The sequence below is a fragment of the Bos grunniens genome, chromosome 8 (assembly GCF_055505025.1).
Source record: "Bos grunniens cultivar Pamir isolate PY7600 chromosome 8, Bosgru_T2T1.0, whole genome shotgun sequence".
NCBI lineage: Eukaryota > Metazoa > Chordata > Mammalia > Artiodactyla > Bovidae > Bos > Bos grunniens.
The window spans coordinates 7,208,590-7,219,459 of NC_141172.1; positions in this window are offsets into that span (position 1 = coordinate 7,208,590).

The following is a 10,870-nucleotide window of genomic DNA, read 5'->3' on the forward strand; positions in this document are numbered from 1 at the left end:
CCCCAACCCTGTACCCGCTACCCGCCTCCTGATTGCTCTGGTCCTGGAGGAAGGTGTGGAGGGAGGTGGAGCCTGGGCCCCCCCATCTGCTGGGAGACTGGAGGACCATGGCCGTCTCTCTGCTGGGAGGCCGGATGGGCACACCTGCCCTAAACTGAGCCCTATCTATTGCGAAACCCTCAATCTCTGCCCAGCAGTTTTTGGCCAAGCTTCTTCACAACACCAATGGCTCCCACCACATCTGAGTCAGTGGAGAGAGTGACCAGTGGGGCCAGAGATGCCGTGCACAGCTGCTACCCCAGAAGCCACCATTCCTGTAGACTCTGATGAGAATGTCTTCCCCCTGGAATTGGGCAAACATGGCCTGCCCCATGCGTATGGAGAGAAACTTAGGAATGTAAGGGATCTGTAGAAATCCCAAGAGGAACGCAGGTACTTGCTGACAGGGGCTGCCTGGTGGCCGCTCCAGAGTTGGTGCAAAGGCCTCACCAACATCCAGTAAAGACAACGGTCAGATGCCTTGGGGGATGTATTTGGTCTCCTCTTGTGTTCACACAGGGCTTCCCTGGTGGCTCAATGGTAAAGAACCTGCCTGCCAATGCAAGAGACAAGAGTTCAATCTCCGGGTCAGGAAGATCCCCTGGAGAAGGAAATGGCAACCCACTCCAGAATTCTTGCCTGGAGAACCCCATGGACAGAGGAGTCTAGTGGGTCACAGTCCATGGGGTCACGAAGAGTCGGACACGACTGCGCACACACACTACACACGTTCATGAAGGGACGGGCTGCTCCTGGAAGGTGTCCTCCTGCTTATATTATGCTGCATTATTTAAGAAGCGGTCTGTGTGGATTCCAGAGTCAGATCAGATCAGTCGCTCAGTCGTGTCCGATACTTTGCGACCCCATGAATCGCAGCATGCCAGGCCTCCCTGTCCATCACCAACTCCCGGAGTTCACCCAGACTCAAGTCCATCGAGTCAGTGATGCCATCCAGCCATCTCATCCTCTGTCGTCCCCTTCTCCTCCTGCCCCAATCCCTCCCAGCATCAGAGTCTTTTCCAATGAAAAGACTAACCTCGAATCCTGTTTCCAACATCACACATCAATATTTTTAAAAAAATAGTGATGGCATTCATGCTTTAAGTCAACCTTGTGCAAGTTGCATTTTTATTTTTATTTATTTGTTGTGGCTGTGCGGGCTCTTCGTTGCTGCTCGAGGACTTTCTCTAGTGGTGGTACGTGGGGGCAGCTCTCTAGTTGTGGTGAGAGGATTTATTTGACCCATAGCATGTGGGATCTTAGTTTCCTGACTAGGGGTTGAACCTCCATCCCCTGCCTTGAAAGGCGGATTTTTAACCACTGGATCACCAGGAAAGTCCCTGATGTCACACTTCTCTAAAGGGCCTTGTGCTGTGCTTAAGTTGCTCAGTTGTGTCCGACTCTGTGATCCCATGGACTGTAGCCTGCCAGGCTCCTCTGTCCATGGGATTCTCCAGGTAAGAATACTGGAGTGGGTTGCCATTTCCTTCTCCAGGGGATCTTCCCGACCCAAGGATGGAACCCAGGCCTCCACATTGCAGGCAGATTCTTTGCCATCTGAGCCACCAAGGAAGCCCCTAAAGGGCCTTAGACAAGCTGCTATCCTCTCAGAGTTTCCCTTATCTCTACACAGGGGACATTACAACTATCGGAGTCAATATGAGGATTAGCTGGGGTCACAGTGTATCTTCGCTTTGGCTGCTACAACAGCATTGCTCAAGAACTGGGATATTGGAGTACATGAAGAAAAAATCTCTTGTTCTCACGAATGTTATAGTCTAGTAGAAGAGACTACCTCAGATGATCATAAGTGCTATGGAAAAAATTAAAGCAGGGAGAGGGCGTAGGAAGTATGGTTGGAGAAAATCGCAGGTGTTGTTTTTATATTTTTATTTTTAATTTACTTGGCTGCATCAGGTCTTAGTTGTAGCTTGCAGGATCTTAGTTAAGGCATGTGGAATCTCGTTCCCTGACCAGGGATCGAACCTGGCCCCCTGCACTGGAAACGTGCAGTCTTAGCCACTGCACCATCATGGAAGTTCCACAGGGGCTGTTTTCAGTAGAGTGAGAGGGAAGTCTCCTGGACAGGGTGACAGAAGAGACCAGAAGGAAAGAGGGAGCAAGGTTTGTAGATAATTGGGGACCCTCGAAGGTAACAAGGAAACTTGTGATATTTTGATATAAGAAGAAATACACGTTCTGATCTTTATTCAGACTTTTGACCAGAGCTCCTAAACCCTTTTTAATTTCCTAAGTGATCAGAACAATAGGAACATCTTTGTTTTAGTATTTGCTTTATTTTTTTCCCCCGGCTTCTAAAACAGCTCTAAAGTGATAAAGGTGAAAAGACCATCCTTTGTTATTCATAATAGGCCCCTTTCAGCCCTACCTGAGTTTGCGTTAATGAGGTGATTATTTTTCTGTAAGTTTGTTTTACTTATTGATCTATCATCATTAACCAATAATTTCTCGATAAATATTTAAGTCAGATCAGATCAGTCGCTCAGTCGTGTCCGACTCTTTGCCACCCCATGAATCGCAGCACGCAGGGCCTTCCTGTCCATCACCAACTCCCGGAGTTCACTCAGACTCACGTCCATCGAGTCAGTGATGCCATCCAGCCATCTCATCCTCTGTCGTCCCCTTCTCCTCCTGCCCCCAATCCCTCCCAGCATCAGAGTCTTTTCCAATGAGTCAACTTTTCACATGAGGTGGCCAGAGTATTGGAGTTTCAGCTTTAGCATCATTCCTTCCAAAGAAATCCCAGGGCTGATCTCCTTCAGAATGGACTGGTTGGATCTCCTGGCCGTTCAAGGGACTCTCAAGAGTCTTCTCCAGCACCACAGTTCAAAAGCATCAATTCTTCGGCGTTCAGCCTTCTTCACAGTCCAACTCTCACATCCATACATGACCACTGGAAAAACCATAGCTTTGACTAGACGAACCTTTGTTGGCAAAGTAATGTCTCTGCTTTTGAATATGCTATCTAGCTTGGTCATAACTTTCCTTCCAAGGAGTAAGCGTCTTTTAATTTCATGGCTGCAGTCACCATCTGCAGTGATTTTGGAGCCCAGAAAAATAAAGTCTGACACTGTTTCCACTGTTTCCCCATCTATTTCCCATGAAGTGGTGGGACCGGATGCCATGATCTTCGTTTTCTGAATGTTGAGCTTTCAGCCAACTTTTTCACTCTCCACTTTCACTTTCATCAAGAGGCTTTTGAGTTCCTCTTCACTTTCTGCCATAAGGGTGGTGTCATCTGCATATCTGAGGTTATTGATATTTCTCCCGGCAATCTTGATTCCAGTTTGTGTTTCTTCCAGTCCAGCGTTTCTCATGATGTACTCTGCATATAAGTTAAATAAACAGGGTGACAATATACAGCCTTGACGTACTCCTTTTCCTATTTGGAACCAGTCTGTTGTTCCATGTCCCGTTCTAACTGTTGCTTCCTGACCTGCATACAGATTTCTCAAGAGGCAGGTCAGGTGGTCTGGTATTGCCATCTCTTTCAGAATTTTCCACAGTTTATTGTGATCCACACAGTCAAAGGCTTTGGCATAGTCAAGAAAGCAGAAATAGATGTTTTTCTGGAACTCTCTTGCTTTTTCCATGATCCAGCAGATGGTGGCCATTTGATCTCTGGTTCCTCTCCCTTTTCTAAAACCAGCTTGAACATCAGGAAGTTCACAGTTCACATATTGCTGAAGCCTGGCTTGGAGAATTTTGAGCATTACTTTACTAGCATGTGAGATGAGTGCAATTGTGTGGGAGTTTGAACATTCTTTGGCATTGCCTTTCTTTGGGATTAGAATGAAAACTGACCTTTTCCAGTCCTGTGGCCACTGCTGAGTTTTCCAAATTTGCTGGCATATTGAGTGCAGCACTTTCACAGCATCATCTTTCAGGATTTGGAATAGCTCAACTGGAATTCCATCACCTCCACTAGCTTTGTTCGTAGTGATGCTTTCTAAGGCCCACTGAACTTCACATTCCAGGGTGTCTGGCTCTAGGTGAGTGATCACACCATCGCAATTATCTGGGTCATGAAGATCTTTTTTGTATAGTTCTTCTGTGTATTCTTGCCATCTCTTCTTAATATCTTATGCTTCTGTTAGGTCCATACCATTTCTGTCCTTTATCGAGCTCATCTTTTCATGAAATGTTCCTTTGGTATCTCTGATTTTCTTGAAGAGATCCCTAGTCTTTCCCATTCTGTTGTTTTCCTCTATTTCTTTGCATTGATCGCTGAGGAAGGCTTTCTTATCTCTTGCTATTCTTTGGAACTCTGCATTCAGATGTTTATATCCTTCCTTTTCTCCTTTTCGCTTCTCTTCTTTTCACAGCTATTAGTAAGGCCTCCCCAGACAGCCATTTTGCTTTTTTGCATTTCTTTTCCATGGGAATGGTCTTGATCCCTGTCTCCTGTACAATGTCACGAACCTCATTCCATAGTTCATCAGGCACTCTATCTATCAGATCTAGGCCCTTAAATCTATTTCTCACTTCCACTGTATAATCATAAGGGATTTGATTTAGGTCATACCTGAATGGTCTAGTGGTTTTCCCTACTTTCTTCAATTTAAGTCTGAATTTGGCAATAAGGAGTTCATGGTCTGAGCCACAGTCAGCTCCTGGTCTTGTTTTTGCTGACTGTATAGAGCTTCTCCATCTTTGGCTGCAAAGAATATAATCAATCTGATTTTGGTGTTGACCATCTGGTGTGTCCATGTATAGAGTCTTCTCTTGTGTTGTTGGAAGAGGGTGTTTGTTATGACCAGTGCATTTTCTTGGCAAAACTCTATTAGTCTTTGCCCTGCTTCATTCCGTATTCCAAGGCCAAATTTGCCTGTTACTCCAGGTGTTTCTTGACTTCCTACTTTTGCATTCCAGTCCCCTATAATGAAAAGGACATCTTTTTTGGGTGTTAGTTCTAAAAGGTCTTGTAGGTCTTCATAGAACCGTTCAACTTCAGCTTCTTCAGCGTTACTCGTTGGGGCATAGACTTGGATTATTGTGATATTGAATGGTTTGCCTTGGAAACGAACAGACATCATTCTTTTGTTTTTGAGATTGCATCCAAGTACTGCATTTCAGACTCTTATGTTGACCATGATGGCCACTCCATTTCTTCTAAGGGATTCCTGCCCGCAGTAGTAGATATAATGGTCATCTGAGTTGAATTCACCCATTCCAGTCCATTTCAGTTCGCTGATTCCTAGAATGTGGACATTCACTCTTGCCATTTCTTGTTTGACCACTTTCAATTTGCCTTGATTCATGGACCTGACATTCCAGGTTCCTATGCAATATTGCTCTTTACAGCATCGGACCTTGCTTCTATCACCAGTCACATCCACAGCTGGGTATTGTTTTTGCTTTGGCTCCATCCCTTCATTCTTTCTGGAGTTATTTCTCCACTGATCTCCAGTAGCATATTGGGCACCTACTCACCTGGGGAGTTTCTCTTTCAGTATCCTATCATTTTGCCTTTTCATACTGTTCATGGGGTTCTCAAGGCAAGAATATTGAAATGGTTTGCCATTCCCTTCTCCAGTGGGCCACATTCTGTCAAATCTCTCCACCATGACCCGCCCGTCTTGGGTTGCCCCACGGACATGGCTTAGTTTCATTGAGTTAGACAAGGCTGTGGTCCTAGTGTGATTAGATTGACTAGTTTTCTGTGAGTATGGTTTCAGTGTGTTTGCCCTCTGATGCCCTCTTGCAACACTTACCGTCTTACTTGGGTTTCTCTTACCTTGGGCATGGGAGACTAGCTTATATTACTCAGCCATTAAAAAGAATACATTTGAATCAGTTCTAATGAGGTGGATGAAACTGGAGCCTATTATACAGAGTGAAGTAAGCCAGAAAGAAAAACACCAGTACAGTATACTAATGCATATATATGGAATTTAGAAAGATGGTTAAGATAACCCTGTATGCGAGACAGCAAAAGAGACACAGATGTATAGAACAGTCTTATGGACTCTGTGGGAGAGGGAGAGGGTGGGATGATTTAGGAGAATGGCATTGAAACATGTATATTGTTATATGTGAAACGAATCGCCAGTCCAGGTTCGATGCATGAGACAGGGTGCTCGGGGCTGGTGCACTGGGATGACCCAGAGGGATAGGATGGAGAGGGAGGTGGGAGGGGGGTTCAGGATGGGGAACACGTGTACACCCGTGGTGGATTCATGTTGATGTATGGCAAAACCAATACAATATTGTAAAGTAATTAGCCTCCAATTAAAATAAATACATTTATATTAAAAAAAAAAGACTGGCTTACTAAAATGAGCATCAAACTCTTGTAATAGTGGTTACAACTCGGTATGAACCAATGATGTGCTGTGCTTAGTCGCTCAGTCGTGTCCGACTTTGTGACCAGGCTCCTCTGTTCATGGGGATTCTCCAGGCAAAAATACTGGAGAGGGTTGCCATGCCCTCCTGCAGAGGATCTTCCCAACCCAGGGATCGAACCCAAGTCTCCCGCACTGTAGGCGGATTCTTTACTCTCTGCACCAGCAGGGAAGCCCATGAACCGATGATACACGGTACATGTTGCATTTAGTATCTACTTTCACTGCTTACATGTCACAGCTTACGCTGAGGTATTTAAAAAGGAATTTCAAACTATGTTTACATTTCCCCTAAAGCCATAAAGTGGGTTCAAATGCACTTTTATTGCATCAGTTAGATGACTTTTCAAAAGCCCCCAAGGATGGGGGCTGGTTGCCAGGCAGACCAGCCCCCTGGTTAGAGGTTTGGAACTTTCAACCCCAGCCCCGGACTTTTAGGGAGGGGAGAGGGGCTGGGGGTTGAGTTAATCATCAATAGCCAATGATGTAACCAATCATGCCTGTGTCAGGAAGCCACCATGAAAACCCTAACTGAAGGGATTCAAACAGTGTCTGGGTTGTGAGCATATGGAGGTGCTGGGAGGGCATGGCAGCTCTTCACCCCTCTCCAGCACTGACTCAGGCATCTCTCCCATGTGGCTGTTCCTGAGTTGTACCTTTTAATAAGTTGGTAATCATAAGTAAAGCACTTTCTTGAATTCTGTGAGCAATTCTAGCAAATTATCAAACCTGAGGAGGGGGTCATGGGAATCTGATTTGTAGCCAGTCGGTTGGAAGTAGAGGTGACAAGAGGTGAACCTGAAAAAAAAATTCAGAACCCAGAAGTTGAGAGCTACGTTTTATTCCGTGAGGATTTTTAGTACTTCAAGCCCAGGAGGCAGCATCTCAAGTAACCTGAGAGAACTGCTCTGAGGAGATGAGGGGGGAGCCAGGATATAATAGTTTTGTAACAAAGGGCGGTAGTCTGAACATCAAAAGGTGGATGCTAATTAAAGATAAAGGACAGAAATGGTATGGACCTAACAGAAGCAGAAGATATTAAGAAGAGGTGGCAAGAATACACAGAACTGTACAAAAAAGATCTTCAAGACCAAGATAATGATGATGGTGTGATCACTCACCTAGAGCCAGACATCCTGGAATGTGAAGTCAAGTGGGCCTTAGAAAGCATCACTATGAACAAAGCTAGTGGAGGTGATGGAATTCCAGTTGAGCTATTTCAAATCCTGAAAGATGATGCCGTGAAAGTGCTGCATTCAGTATGCCAGCAAATTTGGAAAACTCAGCAGTGGCCACAGGACTGGAAAAGGTCAGTTTTCATTCCAATCCCAAAGAAAGACAGTGCCAAAGAATGCTTAAACTACCACACAATTATACTTATTTCACATGCTAGTCGGAGAAGGCAATGGCACCCCACTCTAGTACTCTTGCCTGGAAAATCCCATGGATGGAGGAGCCTGGTGGGCTGCAGTCCACAGGGTCGCTAAGAGTTGGACACGACTGAGCAACTTCCCTTTCACTTTTCACTTTCATGCACTGGAGAAGGAAATGGCAACCCACTCCAGTGTTCTTGCCTGGAGAATCCCAGGAACCGGTGAGCCTGGTGGGCTTCCGTCTATGGGGTCGCACAGAGTCGGACACGACTGAAGTGACTTAGCAGCAGCAGCAGCAGCACGTGCTAATAAAGTAATGCTCAAAATTCTCTAAGCCAGGCTTCAGCAATACGTGAACTGTGAACTTCCAGAGGTTCAAGCTGGTTTTAGAAAAGGGAGAGGAACCAGAGATCAAATTCCCAACATCTGCTGGATCATGGAAAAAAGCAAGAGAGTTCCAGAAAAACATCTATTTCTGCTTTCTTGAGTATGCCAAAGCCTTTGCCTGTGTGGATCACAATAAACTGTGGAAAAGTCTGAAAGAGATGAGAATACCAGACCACCTGATCTGCTTCTTGAGAAATCTGTATGCATGTCAGGAAGCAACAGTTAGAAGTGGACATGGAACAACAGACTGGTTCCAAATAGGAAAAGGAGTACGTCAAGGCTGTATACTGTCACCCTGCCTATTTAACTTCTATGCAGAGGACATCATGAGAAACGCTGGGCTGGAAGAAGCACAAGCTGGAATCAAGATTGCCGGGAGAAATATTAATAACCTCAGATATGCAGATGATACCACCCTTATGGCAGAAAGTGAAGAGGAACTCAAAAGCCTCTTGATGAAAGTGAAAGTGGAGAGTGAAAAAGTTGGCTTAAAGCTCAACATTCAGAAAACTAAGATGATGGCATCTGGTCCCCTCACTTCATGGGAAATAGATGGGGAAACAGTGGAAACAGTGTCAGACTTTATTTTTCTGGGCTCCAAAATCACTGCAGATGGTGACTGCAGCCATGAAATTAAAAGACACTTACTCCTTGGAAGGAAAGTTATGACCAAGCTAGATAGCATATTCAAAAGCAGAGACATTACTTTGCCAACAAAGGTTCGTCTAGTCAAAGCTATGGTTTTTCCAGTGGTCATGTATGGATGTGACAGTTGGACTGTAAAGAAAGCTGAGGGCAGGAGAACTGATGTTTTTGAACTGTGGTGTTGGAGAAGACTCTTGAGAGTCCCTTGGATTGCAAGGAGATCCAACCAGTCCATTCTAAAGGAGATCAGTCCTGGGTGTTCTTTGGAAGGAATGATGCTAAAGCTGAAACTCCAGTACTCTGGCCACCTCATGTGAAGAGTTGACTCATTGGAAAAGGCTCTGATGCTGGGAGGGATTGGGGGCAGGAGGAGAAGGGGACGACAGAGGATGAGATGGCTGGATGGCATCACTGACTCAATGGACATGAGTTTGAGTGAACTCTGGGAGTTGGTGATGGACAGGGAGGTCTGGAGTGCTGCAATTCATGGGGTCGCAAAGAGTCAAACACGACTGAGTTAAAGATAACCAGGTATCTCAAATTAAGGAATTTGGCACTTTTCTATATGGAAGATGCAAGAGTCTGGGCTCACTGTAATCACTCATTTCATATGCATCTCACCTACCTGGGGCTAGTATCCTGTGTTTTCTTATCCTAGATTTCCTCAGGGCTCACTGTAGAGAGTGGCTGCAGCCTAATGGTTACTAGATGGCAGATAATCTTTTCCTTCCTGAGTTACCTCAAGGTTCACCAGCTCACCTTAGTCGGCTGTGGTTGCAGCCACTAATAACTGTGACATCCTTTGTTTACTGATACGGCCAGGAAAATTCCATTCTCACAACCTAGACTTGCAACTGGCATCTGAGGCGGGGGTGGTCTTGTGGCGTTGAGTCTCGAACCTGTGGGGTCTGCACTGACTCCAAGTACTATCTGAATTGAGATAAACTGTATAGAATTTGTCCCTCATGCCTGGCTTTTTTTTCTGTGGAAAAACTTTAGCTAAAGAATAAGTTTAATCAGCAAAGTGAGAACTTGCAGAAACAAAGGAAAATAGTCAAAGGAGATAAAATAATAATAATGTAGCAATTAAGCAAAGTCAAGGACCTCTCGTTCCTCCTCAAGGACTATGGATGATATGCTGAACAATCTCCTGTGAGCTGTTGTATAGAAATTGAAACCCCCACCATGGGGAGAAGTTAACTACTGATGACCAGACTGTAGCCATGACAGAAGCTGCCACAGTTCTGAGAACTGGCCTTAGGGAAATGGGAGCAAACTGACCCTAGGACTAAAGAGTAACTGTGCGTAAAAACAATCAAGATAATGCTGGTCAGACCTCTGATGGCCAATTTCAAGATGACTATCAGAGTTGACTGTGCTGTTTCTGCATGTAGCCCCCTCCTTCTGACTATAAAATCTCTTGCCCCCAGTGGTCTTGTGTGCATGTGTAGGGTGAGGGGAAGGTCAGCCTTTGGACAGATGTCTGCCCTCTCCCCAGGTTGCCAGCCTCCAAAATAAAGCAAACTTTCCTTTCCGCCTACCTGGCCCCTTTATTGGCTTTTGAGCGGTGAGCAGCTAGACCTGGGTTTGGTCACAATAGCAGGCTTTGGGATCCGCTTCCAGAGAATATGAAAACTCACCCAAAGACCCAGAGCCTTTTAATGCTCAAGCAGACACTAGAACACACGCCTCCTCAAGAGACTCACAGTCATGGATGGGGGAGTGGGTGCAGACAAGTGTGCCTGAGATGGTGTCCCCCTAGTCCCTGCTGCAGAGAGAAGGCAGACGGGCAGGGAGCCGGCTGTGTGGACACTCCTGAGCCTGGCTGCCCTGCGGCCCCTGCTTCCTCCTGACCCCAGGCTTACTGTGACGTCACCCAGGACCAGCCCTGGCATACGTTTGTGATGGCCGCCACCGAAGCAGCCACGGCTGGCATTTTGTCAGCTTTGGCTCGGGGCCCAGGTTGGAAAATTCTGGACTGGAATGAAAAGAAAATGCTCCAGCTTCTAATTCCACTGCTCATGGCACTCAAGGGACGTGCCCAGGAAACTTCAGGTTTGT